The sequence below is a fragment of the Crinia signifera genome, chromosome 1 (genome assembly GCF_055691185.1).
Source record: "Crinia signifera chromosome 1, ASM5569118v1, whole genome shotgun sequence".
Taxonomy (NCBI): Eukaryota; Metazoa; Chordata; class Amphibia; order Anura; family Myobatrachidae; genus Crinia; species Crinia signifera.
The window spans coordinates 302681450-302694413 of NC_139217.1; the positions used below are offsets into that span (position 1 = coordinate 302681450).

A 12964-nucleotide genomic window follows, 5' to 3' on the forward strand; every position below is an offset into this window, starting at 1 on the left:
ATATTGATGTCAGTGGTAGGTTTCAAGCCCTTATTTGTACAAAGAATAGTGTGCTATTTTCTTGCTATATAAAAATATAATGGATTGATGCCTTTTTGAATGGTGGAAATTGAAACAGTTTTGCAGTGGGTGTTAATCTGATTCTTAAGTCATTCTCTTCTCATGCAAAAAGGAAAAGGAAATAGTAGAACCAATAAAGAAAGGAAGAACTATGTCAGAAGTGGGATTTGAACCCACGCCTCCAGAGGAGACTGCGACCAAAGACCACTCGGCCATCCTGACATATAGCTATCGCACTATTTTTAAGAAAAATTTAATATTATGAAGTGAAATTTGTGAATCTTGCACAAACTGGCTACTTTGTTTAGCTTATGGGATTGATTGGATCTTATTTTAATGTACCCAAGTGGGGTTTATGTTCATGACCAATACAAAGAACATGACATTGATCTCTTTGGTAGGTTTCAGGCCCCTATTTTTAAAGAGAAAACAGTGTGATCTTTTCTTGATACATAGCAAAATTGTGGATTGATTGATACATTTTTTACATGGTGGAATTGAAAACAGAATTTTGCAGATAGTGTTCATCTAATTCTTAAGTCATTCTTTTTTCATGCAACAAGGAAGAAGAATTGAAGAACAAATAAGAAAAGAAAGAGTCATGTCAGAAGTGGGATTTGAACCCACGCCTCCAGAGGAGACTGCGACCTGAATGCAGAGCCTTAGACCACTCGGCCATCCTGACATATATCACACTAACTTTTTAAAAAGTGATATAGTACGAAATCCCCTCTCTAACGATACAATGGTCATATTGTAGAAACTATTGATTTAAAGACTGTATCAATTGCTTTTCCATTCATTTTGAAAGTGGTTCTAATGTATAAAGTAGGATTTATTTTCTCTTTTGAGGATTAGAATTCAAATGCCCAGAGTTTGTTTGCTGATGCATTTTCACTCACTGTTGAGTAAAATTTGTGAAGATTGCACAAACTGGCTACTTCCTTTAGCTTGTGGGATTCATTAGGATTCTATTATAATGAACTCAAGTGGGGTTTATTTTCCTGACCAATGGCTTAGAAGAGCAGTTTTCTTAAGTTAGAAAAAGGCCTCCCAAATTCTTAATTTGGGAGGTATTTTATTTAGCAAAATATAAATCAAGAAGTATGAAGCAGACAATACAAAAAGCATGATATTGATGTCAGTGGTAGCTTTCAAGCCCTTTTTTGTACAAAGAATAGTGTGCTATTTTCTTTCTATATAAAAACATAATGGATTGATGCATTTTTGAATGGTGGAAATTGAAACAGAGTTTTGCAGTGGGTGTTAATCTGATTCTTAAGTCATTCTCTTCTCATGCAACAAGGAAGAGGAAATAGTAGAACCAATAAAGAAAGGAAGAACTATGTCAGAAGTGGGATTTGAACCCACGCCTCCAGAGGAGACTGCGACCTGAACGCAGCGCCATAGACCACTCGGCCATCCTGACATATACCTATCGCACTATTTTTAAGAAAAATGTAATATTATGAAGTGAAATTTGTGAATCTTGCACAAACTGGCTACTTTGTTTAGCTTATGGGATTGATTGGATCCTATTTTAATGTACCCAAGTGGGGTTTATGTTCATGACCAATACAAAGAACATGACATTGATCTCTTTGGTAGGTTTCAGGCCCCTATTTTTAAAGAGAAAACAGTGTGATCTTTTCTTGATACATAGCAAAATTGTGGATTGATTGATACATTTTTTTCCATGGTGGAATTGGAAACAGAATTTTGCAGAGAGTGTTCATCTAATTCTTAAGTCATTCTTTTTTCATGCAACAAGGAAGAGGAAATAGTAGAACCAATAAAGAAAGGAAGAACTATGTCAGAAGTGGGATTTGAACCCACGCCTCCAGAGGAGACTGCGACCTGAACGCAGCGCTAACGACCACTCGGCCATCCTGACATATACCTAACGCACTATTTTTAAGAAAAATTTTATATTATGAAGTGAAATTTGTGAATCTTGCACAAACTGGCTACTTTGTTTAGCTTATGGGATTGATTGGATCCTATTTTAATGTACCCAAGTGGGGTTTATGTTCATGACCAATACAAAGAACATGACATTGATCTCTTTGGTAGGTTTCAGGCCCCTATTTTGACAGAGAAAACAGTGTGATCTTTTCTTGATACATAGCAAAATTGTGGATTGATTGATACATTTTTTACATGGTGGAATTGGAAACAGAATTTTGCAGATAGTGTTCATCTAATTCTTAAGTCATTCTTTTTTCATGCAACAAGGAAGAAGAATTGAAGAACAAATAAGAAAAGAAAGAGTGTCAGAAGTGGGATTTGAACCCACGCCTCCAGAGGAGACTGCGACCTGAACGCAGTGCCTTAGACCGCTCGGCCATCCTGACATATATCACACTATTTTTTTAAAAAGTGATATAGTACGAAATCCCCTCTCTAACGATACAATGGTCATATTGTAGAAACTATTGATTTAAAGACTGTATCAATTGCTTTTCCATTCATTTTGAAAGTGGTTCTAATGTATAAAGTAGGATTTATTTTCTCTTTTGAGGATTAGAATTCAAATGCCCAGAGTTTGTTTGCTGATGCATTTTCACTCACTGTTGAGTAAAATTTGTGAAGATTGCACAAACTGGCTACTTCCTTTAGCTTGTGGGATTCATTGGATTCTATTATAATGAACCCAAGTGGGGTTTATTTTCATGACCAATGGCTTAGAAGAGCAGTTTTCTTAAGTTAGAAAAATGCCTCCCAAATTCTTAATTTGGGAGGTATTTTATTTAGCGAAATATAAATCAAGAAGTATGGAGCAGATAATACAAAAAGCATGATATTGATGTCAGTGGTAGCTTTCAAGCCCTTTTTTGTACAAAGAATAGTGTGCTATTTTCTTTCTATATAAAAACATAATGGATTGATGCATTTTTGAATGGTGGAAATTGAAACAGAGTTTTGCAGTGGGTGTTAATCTGATTCTTAAGTCATTCTCTTCTCATGCAACAAGGAAGAGGAAATAGTAGAACCAATAAAGAAAGGAAGAATTATGTCAGAAGCGGGATTTGAACCCACGCCAAGAGAGGAGACTGCGACCTGAACGTAGCGCCATAGACCACTCGGCCATCCTGACATATACCTATCGCACTATTTTTAAGAAAAATTTAATATTATGAAGTGAAATTTGTGAATCTTGCACAAACTGGCTACTTTGTTTAGCTTATGGGATTGATTGGATCCTATTTTAATGTTTCCAAGTGGGGTTTATGTTCATGACCAATACAAAGAACATGACATTGATCTCTTTGGTAGGTTTCAGGCCCCTATTTTGACAGAGAAAACAGTGTGATCTTTTCTTGATACATAGCAAAATTGTGGATTGATTGATACATTTTTTTACATGGTGGAATTGGAAACAGAATTTTGCAGAGAGTGTTCATCTAATTCTTAAGTCATTCTTTTTTCATGCAACAAGGAAGAAGAATTGAAGAACAAATAAGAAAAGAAAGAGTCATGTCAGAAGTGGGATTTGAACCCACGCCTCCAGAGGAGACTGCGACCTGAACGCAGCGCCTTAGACCGCTCGGCCATCCTGACATATATCACACTAACTTTTTAAAAAGTGATATAGTACGAAATCCCCTCTCTAACGATACAATGGTCATATTGTAGAAACTATTGATTTAAAGACTGTATCAACTGCTTTTCCATTCATTTTGAAAGTGGTTCTAATGTATAAAGTAGGATTTCTTTTCTCTTTTGAGGATTAGAATTCAAATGCCCAGAGTTTGTTTGCTGATGCATTTTCACTCACTGTTGAGTAAAATTTGTGAAGATTGCACAAACTGGCTACTTCATTTAGCTTGTGGGATTCATTGGATTCTATTATAATGAACCCAAGTGGGGTTTATTTTCATGACCAATGGCTTAGAAGAGCAGTTTTCTTAAGTTAGAAAAATGCCTCCCAAATTTTTAATTTGGGAGGTATTTTATTTAGCGAAATATAAATCAAGAAGTATGGAGCAGATAATACAAAAAGCATGATATTGATGTCAGTGGTAGGTTTCAAGCCCTTATTTGTACAAAGAATAGTGTGCTATTTTCTTGCTAAATAAAAATATAATGGATTGATGCCTTTTTGAATGGTGGAAATTGAAACAGAGTTTTGCAGTGGGTGTTAATCTGATTCTTAAGTCATTCTCTTCTCATGCAAAAAGGAAAAGGAAATAGTAGAACCAATAAAGAAAGGAAGAACTATGTCAGAAGTGGGATTTGAACCCACGCCTCCAGAGGAGACTGTGACCAAAGACCACTCGGCCATCCTGACATATAGCTATCGCATTATTTTTAAGAAAAATTTAATATTATGAAGTGAAATTTGTGAATCTTGCACAAACTGGCTACTTTGTTTAGCTTATTGGATTGATTGGATCCTATTTTAATGTACCCAAGTGGGGTTTATGTTCATGACCAATACAAAGAACATGACATTGATCTCTTTGGTAGGTTTCAGGCCCCTATTTTTAAAGAGAAAACAGTGTGATCTTTTCTTGATATATAGCAAAATTGTGGATTGATTGATACATTTTTTTCCATGGTGGAATTGGAAACAGAATTTTGCAGAGAGTGTTCATCTAATTCTTAAGTCATTCTTTTTTCATGCAACAAGGAAGAAGAATTGAAGAACAAATAAGAAAAGAAAGAGTCCTGTCAGAAGTGGGATTTGAACCCACGCCTCCAGAGGAGACTGCGACCTGAACGCAGCGCCTTAGACCGCTCGGCCATCCTGACATATATCACACTAATTTTTTTGCACAAACTGGCTACTTTGTTTAGCTTATGGGATTGATTGGATCCTATTTTAATGTACCCAAGTGGGGTTTATGTTCATGACCAATACAAAGAACATGACATTGATCTCTTTGGTAGGTTTCAGGCCCCTATTTTGACAGAGAAAACAGTGTGATCTTTTCTTGATACATAGCAAAATTGTGGATTGATTGATACATTTTTTACATGGTGGAATTGGAAACAGAATTTTGCAGATAGTGTTCATCTAATTCTTAAGTCATTCTTTTTTCATGCAACAAGGAAGAAGAATTGAAGAACAAATAAGAAAAGAAAGAGTCATGTCAGAAGTGGGATTTGAACCCACGCCTCCAAAGGAGACTGCGACCTGAACGCAGCGCCTTAGACCGCTCGGCCATCCTGACATATATCACACTAACTTTTTAAAAAGTGATATAGTACGAAATCCCCTCTCTAATGATACAATGGTCATATTGTAGAAACTATTGATTTAAAGACTGTATCAATTGCTTTTCCATTCATTTTGAAAGTGGTTCTAATGTATAAAGTAGGATTTATTTTCTCTTTTGAGGATTAGAATTCAAATGCCCAGAGTTTGTTTGCTGATGCATTTTCACTCACTGTTGAGTAAAATTTGTGAAGATTGCACAAACTGGCTACTTCCTTTAGCTTGTGGGATTCATTAGGATTCTATTATAATGAACCCAAGTGGGGTTTATTTTCATGACCAATGGCTTAGAAGAGAAGTTTTCCTAAGTTAGAAAAAGGCCTCCCAAATTCTTAATTTGGGAGGTATTTTATTTAGCAAAATATAAATCAAGAAGTATGAAGCAGACAATACAAAAAGCATGATATTGATGTCAGTGGTAGCTTTCAAGCCCTTTTTTGTACAAAGAATAGTGTGCTATTTTCTTTCTATATAAAAACATAATGGATTGATGCATTTTTGAATGGTGGAAATTGAAACAGAGTTTTGCAGTGGGTGTTAATCTGATTCTTAAGTCATTCTCTTCTCATGCAACAAGGAAGAGGAAATAGTAGAACCAATAAAGAAAGGAAGAATTATGTCAGAAGTGGGATTTGAACCCACGCCACCAGAGGAGACTGCGACCTGAACGTAGCGCCATAGACCACATGGCCATCCTGACATATACCTATCGCACTATTTTTAAGAAAAATTTAATATTATGAAGTGAAGTTTGTGAATCTTGCACAAACTGGCTACTTTGTTTAGCTTATGGGATTGATTGGATCCTATTTTAATGTACCCAAGTGGGGTTTATGTTCATGACCAATACAAAGAACATGACATTGATCTCTTTGGTAGGTTTCAGGCCCCTATTTTGACAGAGAAAACAGTGTGATCTTTTCTTGATACATAGCAAAATTGTGGATTGATTGATACATTTTTTACATGGTGGAATTGGAAACAGAATTTTGCAGAGAGTGTTCATCTAATTCTTAAGTCATTCTTTTTTCATGCAACAAGGAAGAAGAATTGAAGAACAAATAAGAAAAGAAAGAGTCATGTCAGAAGTGGGATTTGAACCCACGCCTCCAGAGGAGACTGCGACCTGAACGCAGCGCCTTAGACCGCTCGGCCATCCTGACATATATCTCACTAACTTTTTAAAAAGTGATATAGTACGAAATCCCCTCTCTAACGATACAATGGTCATATTGTAGAAACTATTGATTTAAAGACTGTATCAATTGCTTTTCCATTCATTTTGAAAGTGGTTCTAATGTATAAAGTAGGATTTATTTTCTCTTTTGAGGATTAGAATTCAAATGCCCAGAGTTTGTTTGCTGATGCATTTTCACTCACTGTTGAGTAAAATTTGTGAAGATTGCACAAACTGGCTACTTTCTTTAGCTTGTGGGATTCATTAGGATTCTATTATAATGAACCCAAGTGGGGTTTATTTTCATGACCAATGGCTTAGAAGAGCAGTTTTCTTAAGTTAGAAAAAGGCCTCCCAAATTCTTAATTTGGGAGGTATTTTATTTAGCAAAATATAAATCAAGAAGTATGAAGCAGACAATACAAAAAGCATGATATTGATGTCAGTGGTAGCTTTCAAGCCCTTATTTGTACAAAGAATAGTGTGCTATTTTCTTTCTATATAAAAACATAATGTATTGATGCATTTTTGAATGGTGGAAATTGAAACAGAGTTTTGCAGTGGGTGTTAATCTGATTCTTAAGTCATTCTCTTCTCATGCAACAAGGAAGAGGAAATAGTAGAACCAATAAAGAAAGGAAGAATTATGTCAGAAGTGGGATTTGAACCCACGCCACCAGAGGAGACTGCGACCTGAACGTAGCGCCATAGACCACTCGGCCATCCTGACATATACCTATCGCACTATTTTTAAGAAAAATTTAATATTATGAAGTGAAGTTTGTGAATCTTGCACAAACTGGCTACTTTGTTTAGCTTATGGGATTGATTGGATCCTATTTTAATGTACCCAAGTGGGGTTTATGTTCATGACCAATACAAAGAACATGACATTGATCTCTTTGGTAGGTTTCAGGCCCCTATTTTGACAGAGAAAACAGTGTGATCTTTTCTTGATACATAGCAAAATTGTGGATTGATTGATACATTTTTTACATGGTGGAATTGGAAACAGAATTTTGCAGAGAGTGTTCATCTAATTCTTAAGTCATTCTTTTTTCATGCAACAAGGAAGAAGAATTGAAGAACAAATAAGAAAAGAAAGAGTCATGTCAGAAGTGGGATTTGAACCCACGCCTCCAGAGGAGACTGCGACCTGAACGCAGCGCCTTAGACCGCTCGGCCATCCTGACATATATCTCACTAACTTTTTAAAAAGTGATATAGTACGAAATCCCCTCTCTAACGATACAATGGTCATATTGTAGAAACTATTGATTTAAAGACTGTATCAATTGCTTTTCCATTCATTTTGAAAGTGGTTCTAATGTATAAAGTAGGATTTATTTTCTCTTTTGAGGATTAGAATTCAAATGCCCAGAGTTTGTTTGCTGATGCATTTTCACTCACTGTTGAGTAAAATTTGTGAAGATTGCACAAACTGGCTACTTCCTTTAGCTTGTGGGATTCATTGGATTCTATTATAATGAACCCAAGTGGGGTTTATTTTCATGACCAATGGCTTAGAAGAGCAGTTTTCTTAAGTTAGAAAAAGGCCTCCCAAATTCTTAATTTGGGAGGTATTTTATTTAGCAAAATATAAATCAAGAAGTATGGAGCAGACAATACAAAAAGCATGATATTGATGTCAGTGGTAGCTTTCAAGCCCTTTTTTGTACAAAGAATAGTGTGCTATTTTCTTTCTATATAAAAACATAATGGATTGATGCATTTTTGAATGGTGGAAATTGAAACAGAGTTTTGCAGTGGGTGTTAATCTGATTCTTAAGTCATACTCTTCTCATGCAACAAGGAAGAGGAAATAGTAGAACCAATAAAGAAAGGAAGAACTATGTCAGAAGTGGGATTTGAACCCACGCCTCCAGAGGAGACTGCGACCTGAACGCAGCGCCATAGACCACTCGGCCATCCTGACATATAGCTATCGCACTATTTTTAAGAAAAATTTAATATTATGAAGTGAAATTTGTGAATCTTGCACAAACTGGCTACTTTGTTTAGCTTATGGGATTGATTGGATCCTATTTTAATGTACCCAAGTGGGGTTTATGTTCATGACCAATACAAAGAACATGACATTGATCTCTTTGGTAGGTTTCAGGCCCCTATTTTGACAGAGAAAACAGTGTGATCTTTTCTTGATACATAGCAAAATTGTGGATTGATTGATACATTTTTTTCCATGGTGGAATTGGAAACAGAATTTTGCAGAGAGTGTTCATCTAATTCTTAAGTCATTCTTTTTTCATGCAACAAGGAAGAAGAATTGAAGAACAAATAAGAAAAGAAAGAGTCCTGTCAGAAGTGGGATTTGAACCCACGCCTCCAGAGGAGACTGCGACCTGAACGCAGCGCCATAGACCGCTCGGCCATCCTGACATATATCACACTAACTTTTTAAAAAGTGATATAGTACGAAATCCCCTCTCTAACGATACAATGGTCATATTGTAGAAACTATTGATTTAAAGACTGTATCAATTGCTTTTCCATTCATTTTGAAAGTGGTTCTAATGTATAAAGTAGGATTTATTTTCTCTTTTGAGGATTAGAATTCAAATGCCCAGAGTTTGTTTGCTGATGCATTTTCACTCACTGTTGAGTAAAATTTGTGAAGATTGCACAAACTGGCTACTTCCTTTAGCTTGTGGGATTCATTGGATTCTATTATAATGAACCCAAGTGGGGTTTATTTTCATGACCAATGGCTTAGAAGAGCAGTTTTCTTAAGTTAGAAAAATGCCTCCCAAAATCTTAATTTGGGAGGTATTTTATTTAGCAAAATATAAATCAAGAAGTATGAAGCAGACAATACAAAAAGCATGATATTGATGTCAGTGGTAGCTTTCAAGCCCTTTTTTGTACAAAGAATAGTGTGCTATTTTCTTTCTATATAAAAACATAATGGATTGATGCATTTTTGAATGGTGGAAATTGAAACAGAGTTTTGCAGTGGGTGTTAATCTGATTGTTAAGTCATTCTCTTCTCATGCAACAAGGAAGAGGAAATAGTAGAACCAATAAAGAAAGGAAGAACTATGTCAGAAGTGGGATTTGAACCCACGCCTCCAGAGGAGACTGCGACCTGAACGCAGCGCCATAGACCACTCGGCCATCCTGACATATAGCTATCGCACTATTTTTAAGAAAAAATTAATATTATGAAGTGAAATTTGTGAATCTTGAACAAACTGGCTACTTTGTTTAGCTTATGGGATTGATTGGATCCTATTTTAATGTACCCAAGTGGGGTTTATGTTCATGACAATACAAAGAACATGACATTGATCTCTATGGTAGGTTTCAGGCCCCTATTTTTAAAGAGAAAACAGTGTGATCTTTTCTTGATACATAGCAAAATTGTGGATTGATTGATACATTTTTTTCCATGGTGGAATTGGAAACAGAATTTTGCAGAGAGTGTTCATCTAATTCTTAAGTCATTCTTTTTTCATGCAACAAGGAAGAGGAAATAGTAGAACCAATAAAGAAAGGAAGAACTATGTCAGAAGTGGGATTTGAACCCACGCCTCCAGAGGAGACTGTGACCTGAACGCAGCGCCATAGACCACTCGGCCATCCTGACATATACCTATCGCACTATTTTTAAGAAAAAATTTATATTATGAAGTGAAATTTGTGAATCTTGCACAAACTGGCTACTTTGTTTAGCTTATGGGATTGATTGGATCCTATTTTAATGTACCCAAGTGGGGTTTATGTTCATGACCAATACAAAGAACATGACATTGATCTCTTTGGTAGGTTTCAGGCCCCTATTTTTAAAGAGAAAACAGTGTGATCTTTTCTTGATACATAGCAAAATTGTGGATTGATTGATACATTTTTTTCCATGGTGGAATTGGAAACAGAATTTTGCAGAGAGTGTTCATCTAATTCTTAAGTCATTCTTTTTTCATGCAACAAGGAAGAAGAATTGAAGAACAAATAAGAAAAGAAAGAGTCCTGTCAGAAGTGGGATTTGAACCCAGCCCTCCAGAGGAGACTGTAACCTGAACGCAGCGCCTTAGACCGCTCGGCCATCCTGACATATATAACACTAATTTTTTAAAAGTGATATAGTACGAAATCCCCTCTCCAACGATACAATGGTCATATTGTAGAAACTATTGATTTAAAGACTGTATCAATTGCTTTTCCATTCATTTTGAAAGTGGTTCTAATGTATAAAGTAGGATTTATTTTCTCTTTTGAGGATTAGAATTCAAATGCCCAGAGTTTGTTTGCTGATGCATTTTCACTCACTGTTGAGTAAAATTTGTGAAGATTGCACAAACTGGCTACTTCCTTTAGCTTGTGGGATTCATTGGATTCTATTATAATGAACCCAAGTGGGGTTTATTTTCATGACCAATGGCTTAGAAGAGCAGTTTTCTTAAGTTAGAAAAAGGCCTCCCAAATTCTTAATTTGGGAGGTATTTTATTTAGCAAAATATAAATCAAGAAGTATGGAGCAGACAATACAAAAAGCATGATATTGATGTCAGTGGTAGCTTTCAAGCCCTTTTTTGTACAAAGAATAGTGTGCTATTTTCTTTCTATATAAAAACATAATGGATTGATGCATTTTTGAATGGTGGAAATTGAAACAGAGTTTTGCAGTGGGTGTTAATCTGATTCTTAAGTCATACTCTTCTCATGCAACAAGGAAGAGGAAATAGTAGAACCAATAAAGAAAGGAAGAACTATGTCAGAAGTGGGATTTGAACCCACGCCTCCAGAGGAGACTGCGACCTGAACGCAGCGCCATAGACCACTCGGCCATCCTGACATATAGCTATCGCACTATTTTTAAGAAAAATTTAATATTATGAAGTGAAATTTGTGAATCTTGCACAAACTGGCTACTTTGTTTAGCTTATGGGATTGATTGGATCCTATTTTAATGTACCCAAGTGGGGTTTATGTTCATGACCAATACAAAGAACATGACATTGATCTCTTTGGTAGGTTTCAGGCCCCTATTTTTAAAGAGAAAACAGTGTGATCTTTTCTTGATACATAACAAAATTGTGGATTGATTGATACATTTTTTTCCATGGTGGAATTGGAAACAGAATTTTGCAGAGAGTGTTCATCTAATTCTTAAGTCATTCTTTTTTCATGCAACAAGGAAGAAGAATTGAAGAACAAATAAGAAAAGAAAGAGTCCTGTCAGAAGTGGGATTTGAACCCACGCCTCCAGAGGAGACTGCGACCTGAACGCAGCGCCATAGACCGCTCGGCCATCCTGACATATATCGCACTAACTTTTTAAAAAGTGATATAGTACGAAATCCCCTCTCTAACGATACAATGGTCATATTGTAGAAACTATTGATTTAAAGACTGTATCAATTGCTTTTCCATTCATTTTGAAAGTGGTTCTAATGTATAAAGTAGGATTTATTTTCTCTTTTGAGGATTAGAATTCAAATGCCCAGAGTTTGTTTGCTGATGCATTTTCACTCACTGTTGAGTAAAATTTGTGAAGATTGCACAAACTGGCTACTTCCTTTAGCTTGTGGGATTCATTGGATTCTATTATAATGAACCCAAGTGGGGTTTATTTTCATGACCAATGGCTTAGAAGAGCAGTTTTCTTAAGTTAGAAAAATGCCTCCCAAATTCTTAATTTGGGAGGTATTTTATTTAGCAAAATATAAATCAAGAAGTATGAAGCAGACAATACAAAAAGCATGATATTGATGTCAGTGGTAGCTTTCAAGCCCTTTTTTGTACAAAGAATAGTGTGCTATTTTCTTTCTATATAAAAACATAATGAATTGATGCATTTTTGAATGGTGGAAATTGAAACAGAGTTTTGCAGTGGGTGTTAATCTGATTGTTAAGTCATTCTCTTCTCATGCAACAAGGAAGAGGAAATAGTAGAACCAATAAAGAAAGGAAGAACTATGTCAGAAGTGGGATTTGAACCCACGCCTCCAGAGGAGACTGCGACCTGAACGCAGCGCCATAGACCACTCGGCCATCCGGACATATAGCTATCGCACTATTTTTAAGAAAAAATTAATATTATGAAGTGAAATTTGTGAATCTTGAACAAACTGGCTACTTTGTTTAGCTTATGGGATTGATTGGATCCTATTTTAATGTACCCAAGTGGGGTTTATGTTCATGACAATACAAAGAACATGACATTGATCTCTATGGTAGGTTTCAGGCCCCTATTTTTAAAGAGAAAACAGTGTGATCTTTTCTTGATACATAGCAAAATTGTGGATTGATTGATACATTTTTTTCCATGGTGGAATTGGAAACAGAATTTTGCAGAGAGTGTTCATCTAATTCTTAAGTCATTCTTTTTTCATGCAACAAGGAAGAGGAAATAGTAGAACCAATAAAGAAAGGAAGAACTATGTCAGAAGTGGGATTTGAACCCACGCCTCCAGAGGAGACTGTGACCTGAACGCAGCGCCATAGACCACTCGGCCATCCTGACATATATCTATCGCACTATTTTT

The 12964-nt window shown here is 35.9% G+C and overlaps 18 non-coding genes across 18 annotated transcripts; all 18 read right to left on the reverse strand.

Moving 5' to 3' along the window:
• Positions 1–662: 662 nt before the first annotated feature.
• On the reverse strand, positions 663–745 carry TRNAL-CAG (transfer RNA leucine (anticodon CAG)). Its single transcript has one exon. It is a non-coding gene; the product is annotated as a tRNA-Leu (tRNA).
• Positions 746–1406: 661 nt separating this feature from the next.
• TRNAL-CAG (transfer RNA leucine (anticodon CAG)) lies at positions 1407–1489 on the reverse strand. The gene has a single exon. It is a non-coding gene; the product is annotated as a tRNA-Leu (tRNA).
• A 382-nt stretch (positions 1490–1871) lies between these two features.
• Positions 1872–1954, reverse strand: TRNAL-CAG (transfer RNA leucine (anticodon CAG)). The gene has a single exon. It is a non-coding gene; the product is annotated as a tRNA-Leu (tRNA).
• A 377-nt stretch (positions 1955–2331) lies between these two features.
• On the reverse strand, positions 2332–2414 carry TRNAL-CAG (transfer RNA leucine (anticodon CAG)). The gene has a single exon. It is a non-coding gene; the product is annotated as a tRNA-Leu (tRNA).
• A 1124-nt stretch (positions 2415–3538) lies between these two features.
• On the reverse strand, positions 3539–3621 carry TRNAL-CAG (transfer RNA leucine (anticodon CAG)). Its single transcript has one exon. It is a non-coding gene; the product is annotated as a tRNA-Leu (tRNA).
• A 1111-nt stretch (positions 3622–4732) lies between these two features.
• On the reverse strand, positions 4733–4815 carry TRNAL-CAG (transfer RNA leucine (anticodon CAG)). The gene has a single exon. It is a non-coding gene; the product is annotated as a tRNA-Leu (tRNA).
• Positions 4816–5154: 339 nt separating this feature from the next.
• TRNAL-CAG (transfer RNA leucine (anticodon CAG)) lies at positions 5155–5237 on the reverse strand. Its single transcript has one exon. It is a non-coding gene; the product is annotated as a tRNA-Leu (tRNA).
• Positions 5238–6361: 1124 nt separating this feature from the next.
• Positions 6362–6444, reverse strand: TRNAL-CAG (transfer RNA leucine (anticodon CAG)). The gene has a single exon. It is a non-coding gene; the product is annotated as a tRNA-Leu (tRNA).
• A 661-nt stretch (positions 6445–7105) lies between these two features.
• Positions 7106–7188, reverse strand: TRNAL-CAG (transfer RNA leucine (anticodon CAG)). Its single transcript has one exon. It is a non-coding gene; the product is annotated as a tRNA-Leu (tRNA).
• Positions 7189–7568: 380 nt separating this feature from the next.
• On the reverse strand, positions 7569–7651 carry TRNAL-CAG (transfer RNA leucine (anticodon CAG)). The gene has a single exon. It is a non-coding gene; the product is annotated as a tRNA-Leu (tRNA).
• A 660-nt stretch (positions 7652–8311) lies between these two features.
• TRNAL-CAG (transfer RNA leucine (anticodon CAG)) lies at positions 8312–8394 on the reverse strand. Its single transcript has one exon. It is a non-coding gene; the product is annotated as a tRNA-Leu (tRNA).
• Positions 8395–8775: 381 nt separating this feature from the next.
• On the reverse strand, positions 8776–8858 carry TRNAL-CAG (transfer RNA leucine (anticodon CAG)). Its single transcript has one exon. It is a non-coding gene; the product is annotated as a tRNA-Leu (tRNA).
• A 660-nt stretch (positions 8859–9518) lies between these two features.
• TRNAL-CAG (transfer RNA leucine (anticodon CAG)) lies at positions 9519–9601 on the reverse strand. Its single transcript has one exon. It is a non-coding gene; the product is annotated as a tRNA-Leu (tRNA).
• Positions 9602–9982: 381 nt separating this feature from the next.
• On the reverse strand, positions 9983–10065 carry TRNAL-CAG (transfer RNA leucine (anticodon CAG)). The gene has a single exon. It is a non-coding gene; the product is annotated as a tRNA-Leu (tRNA).
• Positions 10066–11188: 1123 nt separating this feature from the next.
• TRNAL-CAG (transfer RNA leucine (anticodon CAG)) lies at positions 11189–11271 on the reverse strand. The gene has a single exon. It is a non-coding gene; the product is annotated as a tRNA-Leu (tRNA).
• Positions 11272–11652: 381 nt separating this feature from the next.
• On the reverse strand, positions 11653–11735 carry TRNAL-CAG (transfer RNA leucine (anticodon CAG)). The gene has a single exon. It is a non-coding gene; the product is annotated as a tRNA-Leu (tRNA).
• Positions 11736–12395: 660 nt separating this feature from the next.
• Positions 12396–12478, reverse strand: TRNAL-CAG (transfer RNA leucine (anticodon CAG)). The gene has a single exon. It is a non-coding gene; the product is annotated as a tRNA-Leu (tRNA).
• A 381-nt stretch (positions 12479–12859) lies between these two features.
• On the reverse strand, positions 12860–12942 carry TRNAL-CAG (transfer RNA leucine (anticodon CAG)). The gene has a single exon. It is a non-coding gene; the product is annotated as a tRNA-Leu (tRNA).
• Positions 12943–12964: the final 22 nt, after the last annotated feature.